Source organism: Somniosus microcephalus, chromosome 29 (genome assembly GCF_052327205.1).
Source record: "Somniosus microcephalus isolate GS21.2 chromosome 29, FLI_Smic_1.0, whole genome shotgun sequence".
Classification (NCBI taxonomy): domain Eukaryota; kingdom Metazoa; phylum Chordata; class Chondrichthyes; order Squaliformes; family Somniosidae; genus Somniosus; species Somniosus microcephalus.
In genome coordinates this window covers 5,386,493-5,408,372 of record NC_141015.1, presented here as the reverse complement: position 1 = coordinate 5,408,372, position 21,880 = coordinate 5,386,493, and positions in this window count along the sequence as shown.

Here is a 21,880-nt window from a genome sequence, read left to right as displayed (position 1 = left end):
GGAGTGTTCTGGACATTATGTGACATTCTGGACATTTTTACATGCAGTAGCACCCTCTGGTGGTGGTTATTGTGTTAGCAGTGTGTTTGTATGAAACAGAGAGGTAATTTGACCTTTGTTCCTTTCTTCCTGTGTAATCCAGGAAGTAGAATTCCAGGAAGAACCTGGCAGTAATGGAGGATTCCATACGGGATTCACAATCCAATGTAATCTGATTTCATATGTTAGGCCAAGCACAATATCTGTGAGTATCTTTGTTTGTTAGCATAATAGCAACATTGTCAGAGTAGTATTTTGATAAAACTATGTTTATAAAAGGTTAATATTTGATAGTTATAGAAGTTAGTCCAAATGTTAGTTAGTTATACAATTAGTCTATTCTACTGTTGTAAATATGTTTATATCTTATGTAATATCGAATGTATAGTACTCAGTTTATGTAATAAACTTACTTTATCTTTGTTTACAGTTTCACAAATTTGTTCAAGTAAAGCTTCAAAACAGCAAACGGCTTCACGAAGAATTATTTTTGAATAAGTGTTTAACTTGCTGGATAACTAGATAGGAGCACGTCTAGCGCGGCCAGTACAACAGGACAAAACCACACTCGCATATCAGAAGTTGTCAGGAACAGGTCAAAACCACATTCACAGATGAGAAACTGACAGGAAAAGGTCAAAACCCCACTCACACATCAGAAACTGCCATATACAGGACAAAACATCACTCACATACCGGAAAATGACAGGTACAGGACAATACCCCTCTCACAGATCAGAAACTGACAGCTACAGGAAAAAAGAACAATAACAAAAGAAACTGCCATATACAGGACAAAACCCCACTCATGTACCAGAACCTGACAGGTACAGGGCAAAATCCACTCACATACCAGAAACTGACAGGTACAGGACAAAACCCCACTTACATACCAGAAACTGACAGGTACAGGACAAAAACCCACTCACATCCCACATACTGACAGGTACAGGACAAAACCCCACTCACGTACCAGAGGCTGACAGGTACAGGACAAAACCCCACTCACATACCAGAAACTGACAGGTACAGGGCCAATTCAGACACACATATCAGATACCGACAGGAACAGGACAAAATCCCACACACATTGCAAAAACTGAGAGGCACAGGACAACAACCACACTCACATATCAGAAACTGAGAGATACAGCACAAAACCCACTCACAAACCTGAAACTGATTGGCACAGTAGAAAACCCCACCCTGAAACCAGAAAGACAGGTACAGGACAAAACCTGACTCACATATCAGATACTGACATTTACAGGACAAAGACCGACTCACATGTCAGAAACTGAGAGGTACAGGGTATAACCCCACTCGCATACCAGAAACAGACAGGTACAGGACAAAACCCAAATCACGGATCAGAAACTGACAAGTAAAAGACAAAATCCCACTCACGTATCAGAATCTGACATCTATAGGAAAAATGAACACTAACATAAAGAAACTGCTAGGTACAGGATAAAGCCCCATTCACTTACCAGGAACTAATAGGTACAAAACAAAACCCCATTCAGGTACCAGAAACTGACAGCTACAGGATAAAAAGAACACAAACATAAAGAAACTGACAGGTACTGGACAAAACCCCGCTCATGTACCAGAAACTGACAGGTACAGGACAAAACCCCACTCACATACCCGAAACTGACAGGTACAGGGCCAATCCGACTCACATAGCTGATATGAGACAGTTACAGGACAAAATTCCATGCACATTTCAGAAACTGAGTGGTACAGGAAAATAACCCAAACACATATCTGAAACTGAGAGATACAGCACAAAATCCACTCACAAACCTGAAACTGATTGGTACAGTACAAAACCCCACTCACAAACCATAAACAGACAGGGAGAGGACAAAACCCAACTCACATATCAGATACTGACATTTACTGGAAAAAGATCCACTCACAAACCTGAAACTGATTGGTACAGTACAAAACCCCACTCACAAACCAGAAACAGACAGGGAGAGGACAAAACCCGACTCACATATCAGATACTGACATTTACTGGACAAAGACTCACTCACATATCAGAAACTGAGAGGTACAGGACAAAAGCCCTCTCAAATACCAGAAACTGACAGGTACAGGATATAACCCCATTCACATACCAGAGACTGATAGGTACATGAGAAATCCCAACTCATATGCCAGAAGCTGACATGTACAGGACAAAACCGCACTCACAGATCAGAAACTGACAGCTATAGTATAAAAACCCCACTCACATAACAGAACCTGACAGGTACAGGATAAAATTCCTCTCACATACCAGAAGCTGACAGCAAAGGGACAAAACACCACTCACATACCAGAAACTGACAGGTACAGGAAAAAAACATACTTACATAGCAGAAACTAACAGGAACAGGAAAGAATCCAACTCACATTCTATAAAGTGACAGGTACAGAACAAACCACCACTTACAGACACCACTTACAGACAAGGTAGTGACACCAAATATAGAAAAGAAAGTGACAGGTACAGGGCAAAATCATACTCACATCCCAGAAGCTGACAGGTACAGGAGAAAACCTCACTCACATAACAGAAGCTGACAGGTACAGGACAAAACCCCACTGATATACCAGAAACTGACAGGTCCAGGAAAAAAACCCAATCATATATCAGAAACTGACAGGTGAAGGAAAAAAAAACACCACCAACATACCAGAGAATGACAGGTACAGGACAAAGCCCCACTCATATTCCCGCGGGTGCTGAAGGTTTTCCTGGAGAATGTGATCAGGGATGCGGTCACCTACACTGAGCACGCCAAGCGCAAGACGGTCACTGCCATGGACGTGGTGTACGCTCTGAAACGGCAGGGCCGCACTCTCTATGGATTCGGCGGCTGAACAACTCGACCCTTTCCACCAAACACAACACAAAGGCTCTTTTAAGAGCCACCGACCACCTCACAGAGAGAGCAGTGACCTGGGAGCGAGTGTAGACAGTTGATTTACATCGTGATCGGTGTAGATCTATATTTTACTCCAAGTTCTATATCTTGGTGTGTGGATGTTTTAAATCAACATAGGCACGATGGGCTGAATGATCTTTATTCACAGAATCGTAGACATTTACGGTACAGAAGGATTCTGCACAAAAAATATCTATGCTGCCGAATCCCACTTTCCAGATCTTGGTCCTTAGCTTTTCAATTTATGACACTTCAAGGGCGTAACATATAGTTTTTAAATATGATGAGGGTTTCTGCCTCTACCTCACTTTCAGGCAGAACGTTCCAGACCCTCAACAACCTATGGGTGAAAAAAGTTCTGCTCAACTCTCCTCTACTTCTTCTGCCAATTATTTTAAATCTTTACCCCCTGGTGATTGATCCCTCTGCTAAGGGAAATAGGTCTTTCCTGTCCACTCTATGTAGGCCCTTCATATACACATCAATCAAGTCTCCTCTCGGCCTGCTAATGTGCGGAATCGTTCTGTGATTCTATAAAAGGACGATATCCCGAATGAATAATTCGTCTATATTAATGCTGCGACTTCCTCTGAAAAGAGCCATTGCTTTGTTTTGTGCTTTTACAGTGCGTTGTGAAATTTATTTGCTATTGTCCCTTCCGACACCCCGTGCTTGGCCAGCTCCAGGGCAGCACCAGGCTCACGGCGGTCTGGATGTGTGGACACAATCCGCACTCTCCAAACTATTGGAGTTTGGTGCCATCTCCTGGTCGCCAGCCAGTGGTGCAACAGGAAAACCATTCCTCAGAAACTATTTTAAACTGGAGAGAAATAACCTGAACATCTTGTTTCCGTTCAGTCTAAGATGATTGCAAAGTGTTTTACACGTCCTGACTAAAGCTCCAAAAGGCCTATGGCGAATGATCTGTAAATACAGCGTCTAACATTTTAAAATTAGGGCGATGAATTTATCGTGGTGTGGCTCGCTGCCCTCCCTCGCGAGTTCATGGAAGTTCGATTCGAGGCATCGCAACCAGGCTCCTGTTAACACAGTTTAGGTCATCCTATCGCAGTTTATAGTAGATGCATTGCTGGTCATCTTCCAAAATTCTATAGGTTATGGAACAGTTCCCATGGATTGGAGGATAGCTAATGTAACCCCACTATTTAAAAAAGGTGGTAGAGAGAAAATGGGGAATTACAGACTGGTAAGCCTGATATCGGTAGTGGGGAATGCTAGAATCCATTATAAAAGATGTAAAAGCAGAGCACATGGAAAACAGTGACAGGATCGGACAAAGTCAACATGGATTTACAAAAGGTAAATCGTGCTTGACTAATCTACTGGTATTTTTTGAGGATGTAACTGCTAGAATACATAAATGAGAACCAGTGAATGTGGTGTATTTGGACTTTCAGAAGGCTTTCGATAAGGTCCCGCATAAGAGATTGGCGTGCATAGTTAAAGCACATGGGATTGGGGGGTAAGGTACTGTCTTGGATAGAGAATTGGTTGGCAGACAGGAAGCAAAGAGTAGGAATAAACGGGTCTTTTTCCGAGTTGCAGGAAGTGACTAGTGGGGAACTGCAGGGATTTGTGCTAGGACCCCAGCTATTCACAACACATATAAATGATCTAGACGAGGGAACAAGATGTAATATTTCGAAGTTTGCAGATGACACAAAGCTGGGTGGGCGCGTGTGCTGTGAGGAGGATGCGGAGAAACTCCAGTATGATTTGGACAGGTTGAGTGATTGGGCAGATGCATGGCAAATGCAGTATAATGTGGATAAATGCGAGGTTATCCATTTTGGTATCAAAAACAGGAAGGCAGATTATTAACTGAATGGCAATAGATTGGGAGAAGGGGAAGTGCAACGAGACCTGGGTGTCCTTGTGCACCAGTCGCTGAAGGTAAGCAATTAGGTGCAGCAGGCGGTTAAGAAGGCAAATGGTATGTTGGCCTTTGTAGCAAGAGGGTTCGAGTACAGGAACAAGGATGTCTTGCTGCAGTTGTTCAGGGCCTTGGTGAGTCCACACCTTGAGTATTGTGTGCAGTTCTGGTCGCCTTATCTGAGGAAGGCCGTTCTTGCCATGGAGAGAGTGCAGCGGAGATTCGCCAGATTGATACCTGGGATGGCAGGAATGACGTATAAAGAGAGATTGGGTCAATTAGGTTTATACTCACTCGAGTTTAGAAGAATGAGAGGGGATCTCATTGGAACTTATAAAATTCTAACAGGACTAGACAGACTAGATGCAGGAAGGATGTTCCCGATGGCGGGGGAGTCCAGAATCAGGGATCACAATCTAAGGATAAGGGGTAAGCCATTTAGGACTGAGATGAGGAGGAATTTCTTCATCCAGAGAGCGGTGAACCTGTGGAATTCTCTACCACAGAAGGCAGTTGAGGCCAATTCATTAAATATAATCAAGAAGGAGTTAGATATATTTCTTAAGGTTAAAGGGATCAAGGGATATGGGGAGAAAGCAGGGACAGGGTACTGAATTTGGATGATCAGCCATGATCTCATTAAATGGCGGAACAGGCTCGAGGGGCCGAATGGCCTACTCCTGCTCCTATCTTCTATGTTTCTTTGTTTCCCTTTGTCCTCAGACCCGTTCATTTACAGCGCCTGCCGACAAATTAAGAGCTTGTTCTACGGGTAAGACTCAGATTCCAGTCACATCGTTCTCTCTCAAGGCATTTTCAGGTTTTAAAAATAACTGTTGGGGGTTTATTAACCCGAGACTTCTTGCAGTGTAACAGCCCAGAATGGGAGTTCTAACAGAGACCGGAACGGGGGCAGTTTGAACACTGTCCCTCTTCTCTTTTCACAGGACTCCCGGTTCTGTTTTCACTCCCGCCTGTGCAAAGGATCGATCGACAATTATTGAAACCTCACTTTTACAAAGATTGAGCTGGAATGTGTCCGCTTACAGAACCAATGGGGGTTGATTCCCGCCCGTTACATTCTGAAATTGAACAGGCTGATTGTCACAGCCCGGACTGTGCAAGGGAAATATGGAATAAGACAAACGGGAATAAAACGTGCTTGGAAATTTTTGGCTAATGGTGAATTTATTTATTAACATAATAATCCTCAATTTAAAAATTATTGGCGGGGCTTTTGAAATTTCAAAAATCGTTGGAGGTCTGACTGTTGAGGCAGTTATTTCCACCCTCTTTTCATTGGTGGGAATAGCAGACTGTGATTGGTCACAGAAAACACCAATGAAATTCACCACAGAGCGACCAATCACAAGTACGCTGTCTGCATTCCTCCAGAAGGTATAAGAAGGGCAGATGTGGGAGGAGATTTTCATTCTTTCTCTGACCGTGTTGATTGTGGAAATGTCTGGAAGAGGGAAAACCGGCGGTAAAGTTCGGGCCAAGTCCAAGACTCGCTCATCCCGGGCCGGACTGCAGTTCCCTGTGGGCCGTGTTCCCAGGCTCCTGCGAAAGGGCAACTATGCTGAGCGTGTGGGTGCCGGAGCCCCGGTCTACTTGGCTGCTGTGCTCGAGTATCTGACCGCTGAAATCCTAGAACTGGCCGGCAACGCGGCCCGTGACAACAAGAAGACCCGCTTCATCCCCAGACACCTGCAGCTGGCCGTCCGCAACGACGAGGAACTCAACAAGCTGCTGGGAAAGGTGACCATCGCTCAGGGCGGGGTGCTGCCTAATATCCAGGTGGTGCTGCTACCCAAGAAAACCAGCACCGCCAGCTCCAAGAGCAAGTGAAGCGCACAAGATTCAATCTAATAACCCAAAGTCTCTTTTCAGAGCCCCCACATTATCTTTGAAAGGGCTGGTTACTGTTCTGTTCTATGGGTCACAATTATACCAGATCTGATTTAACATGTTAAATCGTAAAATCTACTTTGAAAATCATTTCCCACAGTTTTGCCCATGAAGTTATCTATTCACCACTCATCTGACAATCAAACGCTGCCACATAGTGACAGATACAATTGCTATCCTGTATGAACGAACACTCCCCTCACTCACATACAGTACCAGTGAATGAGTGGTAGTGCTTTTCCTATACTCACCTGTCAATTCGACACTGACACAGTACCAGAGAGTGAATGATAAAGTATTGAGTGTAGCCTCACCAGACAATTTAAAAATGTCACACTGTACTAGACAGTATCTATCGTTCATCAACAGCCAATCTGCCACTGACAATATAGAGAGTGACAGAGGCGTTGTCTATCATAGGCACTTTTGTCAATCCCACACTGACGCACAGTACCAGAGAGTGACAGATACAGTATCTATCCCATATTCAGCAGTGAATCCCACATTGGCACATAGTACCAGAATGACAGAGGAAGTGTCTATCCCACCCTCAATGATCAACCACACTGTTCACACTAGAATCGGGTGAGCGCGTCCATCTGCATTTAATGGTTCGATAGCAAAATACTGCGGATGGCAGCTGTCTCACATTCTGCCAGCGCATTTCACACCTAATCTAGAGCTATCTTTTGTCTCCACTCGTCCTATCACCATCTCGTCTCGTTTTGAATACCTCTTAATGTCTCTTCTCTTTTGTTGTCTCCCAGCCCCTTAATCTATTTCATTCCCTGTGCCTCTTTAGTCTTGATGAAGTGTTTTGACCCGAAACGTTGACTCTAATTTCTTTCCACCGATGTTGCCTGGCCTGCTGAGTTTTTCCAGCATTTAATGGTTGTTTGGAGTTTTCAGCTGGACCAATAAACTACTTGGCAATGTTTTTAAGCGGAACATTAACAGGGTACTCAGGTATCTGTCGAAATCAAAATGGTTTCTGCTGAATGATTGTCTCTTGTTGCAGCACTCGATGTCAGCCAGTAGATGGCACCAACCTCTAATAGTTTGGAAAGTGCGGATTGTGTCCACACATCCAGACCGCCGTGAGTCTGGTGCTGTCCGGGGAGCTGGCCAAGCACGGGGTGGCCAAGAACGCCAGCTCCAAGTAAAACTCCACAATTTACTGACAAAAAAAAACACAAAGGCTCGTTTAAGAGCCACCCACAACCTCTCTGAAGGAGCGCCTGTTTAATGCACTGATTTCGTCAGTTTATTCATTCCGGCTAACGTCCTATCAATCTGGTGATGACATTATCAGACAAATAGGGAAACTGCCGCATTTTAAAACCTGTCTCTGTCGAATTTATTAATTATAAATAAAAGTATTTATTTTTTTGAATTTAGCGGATTGTTTCAAGATTAATTTATAAATTCTTCAATTGAGGCCAATAGTTATTTTTGTTAAGGTAATGAGGTTTCAATCAAGCGACCAATCCGAAGTAGCCTCAGGTTACAGCGGGCTCCGAGAGTTAGAGCTTTTCACTGTGAGGGGCGAATACAGAGAAAGCAAATCACCTCGCTCGTTCAAATCATTGCTGCTTTCTTTCCTCATAATGTAAGAAATCACAAACCAGGTGATAGTCCAACAGCTTTATTTGAAATCACAAGCATTCGGAGCTTGTGATTTCAAATAAAGCTGTTGGACTATAACCTGGTGTTGTGTGATTTCTTACATTTGTCCACCCCAGTCCAACACCGGCATCTCCACACCATTCTTTCCTCAAATCAGCAGTGAATATTCCTGATTCAGTTCCAATCTCAACGTGTCTGTTGTTCTAGGACAGTGAACAGTGGAAACACAGCCTGACAGTGAGGATGTGAGCTGTTTCACAAAGTGCATCTATTGCAGGCAGCAGGAGAAAGATCACATTTCAAAATCGGTTATTTACTTTCGATGCTTTGAGTTCTCCAGAACAGTGCTACTGGTGATCGAGAGATACATTGCAGCTCTCTCAGATACATCAGGATCCGGGCACTGAGAGATTCTGTTAACTGCACAGGCCCTCAACTCGGTTTCAATAGACTGAAAACAATTCTTTGTACAGCCCAGGTACCTGTGGTTATATTCCAGGAAGCCATTCTGAATTTTATAGGTAGCCCCATTGGAATGGGAAATGAAACCCTGGACTGTGCAATCGGGTGGTCCAATTCCTGGTCCAATGCTGGGTTTGGGTTGTGTCTGGATGCTGATAACTTACTGTAGAACCGTCCTACACACCTGGTGTGGAGAATCTGAGTGCCGCTGTGCTACAGTGAGGGCAGACAATGGCACTGTTTCTATCGCGAATTCCCCTCGCTAGATAATTTACATTATTGCAAACAAACACATTAATTATAACTCTATTTTTATATTCTCCTGGAACCTGTCGTTATCTTATAACTAATATTAATCTCGTATTATTATTCTCAAAGCAAAATACTTCAATGCGCCCGCATGAATAGGATCTTTCCTCCACCCGGAATGCAAGGAACAGTGCAGGCAGCTCCTTCTCACACAGAGTAAATACATTATCACTCACAGAGCGCAGAGACACAGAACTGGCCTCAGTCCTATTATCACAGGCAGCAGGAACAGTCCCACTTTGATCCGAATTTCCAAAGTTACATTATGAATCTCACAGTCGTTATCTGAGGAATGTTGTCCTTATCTGAGGAAGGATGGCCTTATCTGAGGAAGGATGTTCTTGCCATGGACGGAATGCAGTGAAGATTCAACAGACTGATACCTGGGTTGGCAGGAATGATGTATGAGGAGAGATTGGGTCGATTAGTCTTATATTCGCTAGAATTTAGATGAATGAGAGGGGATCCCATTGAAACTTATAAAGTTCTAACAGTTCTAGACAGAATAGATGCAGGAAGGATGTTCCCGATGGCAGGGGAGTCCAGAACCAGGGGTCACAGTCTAAGGATCAGGGGTAAGCCATTTAGGACTGAGTTGAGGAGGAATTTCTTCACCCAAAGAATGGTGAACCTGTGGAATTCATTACCAGAGAAGACAGTTGATGCCAATTCATTAAATATATTCAAGAAGGAGTTAGATATATTTCTTAAGGCTAAGTGGATCAAGGGATATGGGGAGAAAGCAGGGACAGGGTACTTAATTTGAATGATCAGCCATGATCACACTGAATGGCAGAGCAGGCTCGAGGGGCTGAATGGCCTAATCCTGCTCCTATCTTCTATGTTTCTTTGTTTCTATGTCACTTGCAGCAGCAGAATAAGATGTTATTTCAAAGCCCAAACACATTGCAATGATAGGCAGATCCATTTTCACTCCCTTACTGACACACACGAACAGATAGACACTGATATGGAGTCAATGCTCGCTGCTGGCAGTACATGGACTGTCAAACCCAACAACTACAATACAAGACCAGAGAATTGGAGACAATGGACTGAACCAAATCCTGAGACAGCCACTTATGATCACAAACTAGCATTAGCTTACACAGGTGGAGAATGAATGCAATCCAACATTCACACAGAGCAAGAATAGTACAGTACAATAGACTGTCAATTACATAATAATTCTCAAACTCACATATATTACCAGTCTAACAGATACAGAATCAATCCCACACTCACAAACAGTAGCAAAAACTGACAGCAACATAATAAAGCAGACATTCTCAAAGCAGAGACAGACAGCTACATAGTAAATTACAGAATCACACCAGAAACCGACAGACAAAACAATACATCAATATACTGGAAACTGAGTTAGAGGATAATCCACACATACATCCTAGAGACGGATATTGCTTGGCGAAATCCCACATTCATCTACCAGGTTGACAGCTATAGATAAATTCAATGCACATTTAAAAGAGACTGACAGATACAGAGTGAATCTCGCACTCACATCCCAGAGACTGTCACCCACACCCACAAGCAAAGATTGGCAGAAACCCCACACTTCCATAACAGAAACAAGCAGTGACTGATTAAAACCCTTACTCATATAACAGAAACTGACAGGTACAGAATAAAACCCCACTCACGTACTAGAAACTGACATTTACAGAGATAATACCACAATCACATACAAGAGGCAGAAAGGTACAGAGTGAAATCCACACCCGCACAACAGAAGGTGACAGACACAGAATAACATCCCGGAGAATGACAGGTACAGAGTAAAGCCCACACTCACACTCCAGACTCTGAATGGTAAAGAGGAAAATAAAATTCAGGCACCGGAGAATAACAGATACAGAATAATGCCATTACTCACAAACCAGTGACTTACAGATGCAAACTAAATCTGACACTCCCATCCCAGAAACTGTCAGGTACTGAATAAAATCCTTACTCCTACAACAGAAAGTGCATGGTACAGCATAAAACCCACACTCACATACCAGAGCCTGTCAGATACAGAGTGAAATTCACACTCACATACCAGAGACTGTCAGATACAGAGTGAAACTCACACTCACATACCAGAGACTGTCAGATACAGAGTGAAACTCACACTCACATACCAGAGACTGTCAGATACAGAGTGAAACTCACACTCACATACCAGAGACTGTCAGATACAGAGTGAAACTCACACTCACATACCAGAGACTGTTAGATACAGAGTGAAACTCACACTCACTACCAGAGACTGTCAGATACAGTGAAACTCACACTCACATACCAGAGACTGTCAGATACAGAGTGAAACTCACACTCACATACCAGAGACTGTCAGATACAGAGTGAAACTCACACTCACATACCAGAGAATGTCAGATATAGAGTGAAACTCACACTCACTTACCAGAGACTGTCAGATACAAAGTGTAACACAAACTCCCATACCAGAGACTGTCAGATACAGAGTGAAACTCACACTCACTTACCAGAAGATTACAGGTGCATAATAAATCCAAGACTTGCATACCAGAAACAGAAGATAGTGAAATAAAACAACACTCACATTCCAGAGACTGACAGATACAGTATAAAATCCACACTCGCATCCAAGAGACTGTCAGCTATAAGAAAATAAGAAATAGTAGCAGGAATCTATATATATCGATATCTATATATATAAAGTGGTTCATCTGTCTGTCTGTCTGTATGTCTGTCTGTCTGTATGTCCTCTATACACTCAAAAGTTATAGAGCGTACCTACACATATGTTATATGAAAAGAAAGTTTATGATTATGGAAGTGTCATGGGCATATTTCCTTTTTGGTCGGACAAAAATTGTTCGGACAGTGCACAAAAAACTTTCAAAAAATTGACAACTCCGCTCATTAGCGTTGAGTGACATGATAGTTGACCAATTGTACAGGGGATAGCGTTGAGTGATGTGATGGTTGACCAATCGGTGCATCACGTAGGGGGTGGGGTTCATTGTGTGTGTGGGCGGGCCATCCTACAGGGGATAGCGTTGAGTGACGTGATGGTTGATCAATCCTAAAGTTGAGTGACCTGATGGTTGACCAATCGGTGCATCACGGGGGACATTTAATTGCGTGTGTTTGCGGGCCTAATCCTTCTGAGCTGAGGTGAGTGGCCGCCATCTTGATTCCTATCTATTGATTTCTTTTTCCCACTTTTTGTGTGTTTATTTCTCCCAATTTCAACACAATTAAATCGCTTTTTTAAAAAGTTTTTTCTAAGCTCATTAATTTTCCTGGCTTTCACCCTCTTTTTTTGCTCTTGACTCGCTGCCTCCGCCGGGCACCGCAACCTTGGAGGGTTACCCCGGCAACTGGGCCCGGGCCTCTCTCACAGCCTGTCGCCACTCAGGAGGGCGGCGGGGGGAAGAAAGTTTTCCCCAGCAACCGAGCCTGGGCCTCTCTCACAGCCTGTAGCTGCTCAGGAGGGCGGGGTTGGGGGTAAGAAGGTTTTCCCCAGCAACCGGGCCCGGGCCTCTCTCACAGCCTGTGGACGCCCAGGAGGGTGGAGAGGGGGGGAGGAGGGTTACCCCGGCAACCGGGCCCGGGCCTCTCTCACAGCCTGTAGCCGCTCAGGAGGGGGGGGCAGGGGAGGAGGGTTATCCCGGCAACCGGGCCCGGGCCTCTCTCAACGTCAACCGCACGGCCCGAGAGCACAACCGAAACCGCGCAGGTCAGCGGCGGCGTCGCTCGCATGGGGGCTCCAGGCCACCAAGGCCTCTCCCACTCTCCTCCCACCCCCCTCTCTCCTCACTCCCCCCTCTCTCCTCCCACACCCCTGCCCCCTCTCTCTCCTCCCCCCTCACCTCCTCTCTCTCCTCCCCCTCTCTCCTCCCCCCTCTCTCCTCCCCCTCTCCTTCCCCTCTCCTCCCCCTCTCTCCTCCCCCCTCTCCCCATCCCCCTCCCACTCCACCCCTCCCCCCTCCCCACCTCTCCTCCCCCCTCACCCCCTCCTCCCAGCTCCCCCCTCTTTCTCCCCCCTTCCAACCCTCTCTCCCCCCCTCTCTCTCCTCTCCCCCTCTCTCCTCCCTCTCCTCCCCCCCCTCTCTCCTCTACTTTTTTCATAACAACATGCCCTCAAAAAACCCTCAGCACCGCCGGGCACTCCAGCTGGTAGATTATAAAGCCCCTCAAGCCTGCTCTGACATTCAATAAGATCATGGCTGAACTTTGACCACAACTCCAATATCCCACCCTATCCCTATATGCCTTGATTCCTGATGTGCCTTCAATAACCACAAAACTAGAAGTTATAGATTTTTACAAGTTGGCTTTTAATCACTAAGATCAGAGCTAACATCTCAACACACTGACTGGCTCGCAGGAATGAGTCATACAGATCCTGGGATCTTTATGTAAGAGAAGTCAGGGGCGGAGCCAAGAGCCAAGACCTGGAACCTTCCAGGTTAGTCAGGAAAGAGGAAGTGAAACTATACACCGTGTGGGGGAGGGTAATATACATGAGTGCAAAATGAATACAGGCAAGACAAACAGATTTCATTACATTCACCCCTTCTTTAGATTTAGTCCATCGGGGTGATGTTTCTTAAAAGTTGGTATAAGTGAGTCTGTCAGGAGGTTTTGCGGTTCTCAGTGATCGGCGCAAAGCCGGTTGGGGTGCCTCTAGGGGAGTTGATTCTGGTTCCTCCGCTGCCCGGGCCTCCGCAGTGTCTTCCAAGTTATCCGCAGTGTCCTCCAGGTTAAAGTTGGGTATTGATACCTCTGGGCGTCCTGTCTCTTTTTGGTGTAGGTCTTCCTCGGGTAGTCTCTCATCGTTCTCTCCGCTCCCCGAGGGAGCGAGGTCTTTTATGGAAACAGTGTCCTCTCGCCCGTCAGAGTATTCGATATAGGTGTACTGAGGGTTTGCATGGAGGAGCTGTACCTTTTCCACAAGGGGATCCATTTTATGGCCTCTCACGTGCTTCCGCAATAGTACTGTCCCCGGAGACGTCAGCCACGCGGGTAGAGATATGCCCGAGGTAGATTTCCGGGGGAAAACAAATATCTTTTTGCGAGGGGTAGCGTTAGTGGCTGTACATAACAGAGACCTTATGGAGTGAAGCACGTCTGGGAGGACTTCCTGCCAGCGGGAGGTTGGATGGCCTTTTGACTTAAAGGCTAACGTGACAGCCTTCCAAACAGTAGCATTCTCCCTTTCCACTTGCCCATTACCCCGGGGGTTGTAGCTAGTGGTTCTGCTAGTGGCTATCCCCTTTGAGAGCAAGAACTGGCGCAGTTCGTCACTCATAAATGATGTCCCCCTATCGCTGTGTATGTAGTTCGGCATGCCAAACATGCAGAATAGATTACAGAGACACTTGATGACCGTGGCACTGGTCATGTCTGGGCAGGGAATGGCGAAGGGGAAGCGGGAATATTCATCGATGATATTGAGGAAGTATACGTTACGGTCGGCAGAGGGAAGGGGTCCCTTGAAGTCCAGACTTAGGCGCTCGAATGGCCGTGTGGCTTTGATAAGGTGTGCACGGTCAGGCCTGTAGAAACGAGGCTTGCATTCCGCACAGATGCGGCAGGCTCTGGTCATTGCCCTGACCTCCTTGATGGAGTGGGGCAGATTGCGGGACTTTATAAAATGGTATAGTCGGGTGACCCCTGGGTGACAGAGGTCATTGTGGAGACCCTGTAATTTGTCCGTATGAATGCTGGCACACATTCCCCGTGATAGGGCGTCTGGGGGTTCATTAAGGGCTCCCGGCCTGTACATAATATCATAGTTGAACGTGGATAGTTCGATCCTCCACCTGAGTATTTTGTCATTCTTGATTTTCCCCCTTTGTTTGTTATTAAACATGAAAGCCACCGACCGCTGGTCGGTGAGCAGGGTGAAATGTTTGCCGGCTAGGTAGTGTCTCCAGTGCCGCACTGCCTCCACTATAGCCTGTGCCTCCTTCTCGACAGAAGAGTGCCTGAAGGGTTCGGGAGAAGAAGGCCACAGGTCTCCCAGCCTGATTGAGGGTCGCAGCTAAAGCAAAGTCTGACGCATCGCTTTTGACTTGAAAGGGAATGCTTTCGTCCACTACACACAGTGCAGCCCTTTCAATGTCCTGTTTGATACTGGTGAAAGCCTCCCGAGCTTCAGCTGATAGTGGGAAGGACGTCGATTTAATGAGGGGTCGGGCCTTATCAGAGTAATTGGGCACCCATTGGGCATAATACGAAAAAAATCCCAGGCACCTTTTTAAAGCTTTGGGATTGTGTGGCAGGGGCAGTTCCTTTAGGGGGCGTAATCAGTCAGGGTCCCGTCCAATTACCCTATCTTCCACCACACAGCCGAGGATACAGAGACGGGTTGTGTTGAAGACACATTTGTCTTCGTTGTAGGTTAGATTCAGCTTTAGGGCAGTTTTAAAAAATCTCGCAAGATTTAGATCGTGGTCTTGCTGGTTGTGCCCGCAGATAGTGACATTGTCCAGATAGGGGTAGGTAGCTTGTAGTTTCTTCTCATCAACCATGTGGTCCATCTCACGTTGGGAGACCGAGACCCCATTTGTTACCCCGAAGGGCACTCTGAGAAAATGGTAGAGGCGTCCGTTCGCCTCAAAGGCGGTGTATGGGCGGTCCTCCATTCTAATGGGGAGCTGGTGATACGCGGATTTGAGGTCGATAGTCGAGAAGACTCGGTATTGCGCGATCTAGTTGACCATTTCTGATATGCGGGGTAAAGGGTAGGCGTCCAGCTGGGTATAAATATTAACAGTCTGGCTGTAGTCAATTACCGTCCGTTTCTTTTCGCTATTTTTAACTATGACTACTTGGGCACGCCACGGACTGGTACTGCATTCAATAATGCCTTCCCGCAGGAGTCTGTCCACTTCCGCCTTGATAAAGTGTCTGTCTTCCAGACTGTACCGTCTACTTTTGGTCGCTATGGGCCTACAGTTCGGAGCGAGATTAGCGAATAAAGAGGGCGGGCTGATTTTTAAGGTTGATAGGCCACAGACTGTGAGTGGCGGCTGGGACCCGCCATATGCTAGCGTGACACTTTCGTGGTGGCACTGGAAGTCCAGGCCCAAGATTACATTAACACAGAGTTCTGGCATCACGAGGAGTTTAAAATCCTTGTAGTCCGTGCCTTTTACAGTCAGTGTTACCACACAGTAGCCCAAAATGTTCGAAGTGTGGGGATTAGCAGCCATAGCAATTCTGCTCCATGTAGGGGTTACCGTTAATGAGTGCCGCCGTACCAGGCTAGGGTAGATAAAACTCTCGGTACTCCCACAGTCAATTAAACATTTCGTTAAATTCCCGTTTACCTGTATGTCCATCATGGATTTTGTCAACGGGTGTGGCCTGGATTGATCCACCGTGATCGAAGCCACTGTTGGGCCCTGGGCGGCCGTTGAGTCGGGAAAAGGTGGCGGATCCCAAGATGGCGGCCCGCACGGCACGCAAGATGCGGTGACAGAGTTGGAAATCGGATTCCCCCTGCAGACTTTGCTAAAATGCCCCTTTTTCTTACATTTGAAGCATGTAGTGTCCTTCGCTGGGCATCGTTGTCTGGGGTGCTTGGCCTGGCCGCAGAAGTAGCATTTCGGGCCTCGAGACATTGCCGCTGTAGTAGGATTCCTGGGTGAACTTCTGTGTGGGGACTCCGGCGGTGTAGAGCTGGTCTGAGACCTGGATGGGGAAGATGGCTGATTCCAAGATGGCGGCCCGCTCGGCGCGCACGAGGCGGTGAGGGCCGCATGGCCGGAAGAATAAGAGTCAGAGATTTTCTGGGCCACGTCCAGTGATCGCGCAGTGGCCACGGCTAATTTTAAGTCCAGGACCTCCTTCTCCAGCAGTCTCTGCCGGATATAATTCGATTTGAGGCCCGTGATGAAGGAATCGCGGACCAATTCGTCAGAGTACATGTTGGCCGTCACGGCCTTGCAGTTACAGTCCCGGACCATGTCCTTTAGGCCCTGTAAGAAATCGTCCATTGATTCCTCAGGTCGCTGCCTGCGCGTAGCCAGCAGATTTCTGGCGTACACTTCGTTTACTGGCCTCTGGTATTGGGCCTTCAGGATAGTGATGGCCTCCATGTAAGAGGTGGCGTCCCGGATGAACGAATAAATCCGATGATTAACGCGAGCAGTCAGTAGACTCAGTTTATCTACCTCGCTAGCGGATGAGGCACTCGCGAAGGATCCAAGTCCAGATGCTCTGGTTTTAGGAGTCGATCCATCCTAGTATTCTTTAGTGATTAAAATTGATGTGCCTTCAATAACCACAAAACTAGAAGTTATAGACTTTAACAAGTTGGCTTTTAATCACTAAGATCAGAGCTAACATCTCAACACACTGGCTCGCAGGAATGAGTCATACAGATCCTGGGATCTTTATGTAAGAGAAGTCAGGGGCGGAGCCAAGAGCCAAGACCTGGAACCTTCCAGGTTAGTCAGGAAAGAGGAAGTGAAACTATACACCGTGTGGGGGAGGGTAATATACATGAGTGCAAAACGAATACAGGCAAGCCAAACAGATTTCATTACAATTCCCTTAGTGCCCAAAAATCTATGATCTCAGTCTTGAATACACTCATCGACTGAGCATCCACAGCCCCATGCAGTAGAGAATTCCAAAGATTCATGACACTCTGAGTGGATACATTTATCATCAACAAGTCCTAATTTTCCGATGCCTTATCGTGAGACTATGAATCCTACTTCTAGACTCTCCTGACGGGGGAAACAGCCTCGCAGCATCTACCCCTGTCAAGCCCGCTAAGAATTTGAAATTTTTCGATGAAATCACCTCTCATTCTTCTAAACTCCAGAGAATATCAGCCCATTATACTCAATCTCTCCTCATAGGAAAGCCCTCTCATCCCAGGAATCAATCTCTTGAACATTTGATGCACCCCCTGTAAAGCATGTATATCCTGCCTTAGATAAGGAGTCCAAAATGTGCAAAGTACTCCAGTTATGGTATAACCAAAGGCCTATATAATTGCTGCAACACATACTTACGCTTTACTGCAACCCCTTTGCAATAAATGCTAACATACGTTACCTTCCTAATTGATTACTTTACCTGCATGACAACATTCTGCGTTTCGTGTAAAAGGACACTCAAATCCCTCTGAATATTGACAGAAGTAAACCCACATTCAAATACCAAAGACGGTCAGGGAAAGAGTAAAATCCTCAATCATATTAAAGAAACTGACAGATATATAATACTGTAGCGATTTGTGTGCATCGCCACTAAGTAATCGAGTTCGACTTCGACGAACTATAAACAAGTTTTTAATTTACCGGAACAGGTTAAATACAACAGGTGAGGAAGCAGGTAAGATGGCTGACTGTAGGAGCAGCGTGGTGTAGGTCTTTCCCCAGCGGGGACGCCACGAGGACTAACTAGAAGTTTCCCAGCTCAACTGCCAGCAGGTTCCGAGCTCTACTGTTGGAAGGTTCCGAGCTCTGACATCATGACGTCATGACGTAGAGGAAAGAAGCCTGAGTATAGTGACAGACACATACAGTAAGGTAAGTTAAAGGGAATTATGTATCGCAATGTAAGGGACAACCAGTGTTACCGCCACATAGGCCCCCCCAGAATTCGCTTTAAGGAAAGTCCAAGGATGAGATGGTCTGACGAGCTGGTGGTCACAGCGGTCGTGCTGTCTCGACTTGGTAGGCGAGGTATGAAAATGCTGCTCGTGAACGGATCCTTACGTGCGTCGTGGTGAATAAAGTGTATCCGTCAGAAGAAGGACCATGGAGACGTGCAAAACAGCAGACCTCATCAGAGTGACGGGCAGGTCGGGCGGACGCGGGCGATGACTGTGGATGTTGGAACAAGTCCTTGATCTGACGAGATCTGCAGGAATGCCAAACGAGCGATCCAAAGGACTTGACAGGCGAGGTGAGTGAACTCGCCGACAGGTGAGCGAAACCTTCAGGAGGCTGGAACACGCGGAACGGTGTGTGCCATAGTGATACGACATTAACACAACAGAGGGTGAAGAGTTACTGCATTGACCAGTGATCGGTGAGGCCAGCAACTTTCACGTGGCTGATCGCGGCCTCAGGATGCCCGTTGGACCCATCCTCGATGTGTGCAGCTTCAGTAGACAATTGCGTTTGTTGAAGGGAAAACTGGAGAAAGGGCGGCAACGGTCCAGGTTGTTGTTGCTTTCGGGAGTGGTAAACTCTGCCAGGAGGGCGGCAACACTTTTAGTTGTTGTAGATTTAGGAGAAAACAGCCGTGAGGGCGGCAACGCTTTTCGTTCGCGCCGAAACGTGTAGTAGGTAACACAACCAGCAGGCTGATGGGCTGGTGCGCCGTCGGCGGGGAATGAGTCTTCGTGATTCACAAGGGCAGGCTCCTCGTGGTTTGCAAGGGATGGGTCCTCGTGGTTCATGAGGGATGGGTCCTCATGGTTCGCGGGGGTGAGTCCTCGTGGTATCCCCGCAGGGCGCGCTCCAATTTTGTGGGCCTGAACATGCTGTACCCCGCGCTTGGTGAGATGTATACTTGCTGTTGCTTTGGACGTAGAGGCGGACGATCCATGTGGCGGTAGGAAGGATGAGTACGGGGACCGTAAGCAAGTGCGTGGTCGGCGCCGCATCGATGTTCTCGTCGAATGGGGCTTCTACCTTTATAAAGCACGAGGGAGACTGTGGCTCCCTGGATTGCGGTAGCGACAGCAAAACGGCTGATGCTTCCATGGCGTGCTTCTTTTGTGAAAATTGCTCACATAAAAACGGGGTCTGGTTGAGTTTTGTCCATGTCAAATGGGATCTGCTCCAGACTGCGATTACCTTGTGAATACGTTCGCAAAGACGGGGTCACCTTTGGAGCAATCGGTGTTAGGCGGTTGCTGTTCCGTGGTTGTTCGTCGGTTGTGCGTTGGTCGTCTTGTGGGAAGACGAGGTTCAGGCGCGCGTTGCTACCGTGAAAATCGTTCACGGATACGGGTTCACCAATTGTAGTGTTCGAATTGATGAGCTCCTGTACTCACGTCATTGGGTCACCAATGTAGCGATTCGTGTGCATCGCCACTAAATAATCGAGTTCGACTTCGACGAACTATAAATAAGTTGTTTATTTACAGGAACAGGTTAAATACAGCAGGTAAGGAAGCAGGTAAGATGGCTGACTGTAGGAGCACCGTGGTGTAGGTCTTTCCCCAGCGGGGATGCCACGAGGACTAACTAGAAGTTTCCCAGCTCAACTGCCAGCAGGTTCTGAGCTCTACTGCTGGAAGGTTCCGAGCTCTGACGTCATGACGCAGAGTACAGGAAAGAAGCCTGAGTATAGTAACAGACACATACAGTAAGGTAAGTTAAAGGGAATTATGTATCTCAATGTAAGGGACAACCGGTGGTACTGCCACAATACCACACAATCACACATACCAGAAAACACAGGTACAAAATAAAGCACATATATACATACCATATACTCTGACTGGTACAAAGAAAAACCCACACTCACATCCCAGAGACAATGAGGTAAAGAATAAAACACACACACACGTGGCAGAAACTGAATATTACAGTCAAAAACCCACACTCACATCCCAGAGATATAAAAATTAGAAGCAGGAGGAGGCCATACAGCTCCTCGAACCTCACAGATACAGAATGATATACCTATCAATTCGTCCAATGAAAAGCGACGAGTTAAGAAAGTAACTATAGGTTTTTATTGACTAAATAACAGAGCCCACCCTCGTGGGTGATCGGATCCAAGAAGGAGGAATACCAGCCAGTCGACCACCTTTATACCTGGGCCGGTAGGTGGAGCCATGGGCGGAGTCGGCAGTGGTCAGCCCAGGTATAGCAGCATGACAAGAGGCGACCTCGTACAGTGATTCAACAATGTGAACAGTGATAACTATAGGGAAACGATCTAACAGTGATAACTATAGTGTAATGATAGTGAACGGTAAAAGTGGTTTACCACACAGAATAAAGCCATTCTCACACACCAGAGACTGTCAGGCACAGAATGACCACGCACGCTTCCATGCCAGAAACTGACAGGTAAAGATTAAAACCTGGCACTCTGAAGCAGAAAGTGACAGGTATAGATTAAAACACGCACACACACCAAAGACTAACATATACAGAGTAAAAACTGCACACACATCCCAGCGTATGACAGATACAGAGTAAAACACCCACATACATCCCAGATTATGGCATATACAGAGTAAAACCCCCACACACATCCCAGAGTATAACATTTACAGAGTAAAACCCACACTCACATCCCAGAGACAGACAGATACAGAATAAAGTGCTCACTCATACACCAAAGACTGACATACAAAGTAGGTCCCACATTCACATACCAGAGACTAACAGATACAGAGCAAAACTCACACTCACATCCCAGAAACTAACAGGTACCGGTTGAAATCCACACATACAACAAAAACTAAAAAGTACATAATAGAACCCACTGGCACATACAAGAAACCAAAATGTACAGAATAAATCTGATCCTCACGAACCAGACACTGACAGGTACAAAGAAAAACACACACTATGATACCAGAAACTGATAGAGACAGAATAATCTCACACTCACTTACCTGTGACTGACTGATACAGAAGAAACCCACACTCACATACCAGAAGCTGACAGGTACATAAAAAAACACACCTTTGCATAGCAGAAAAAG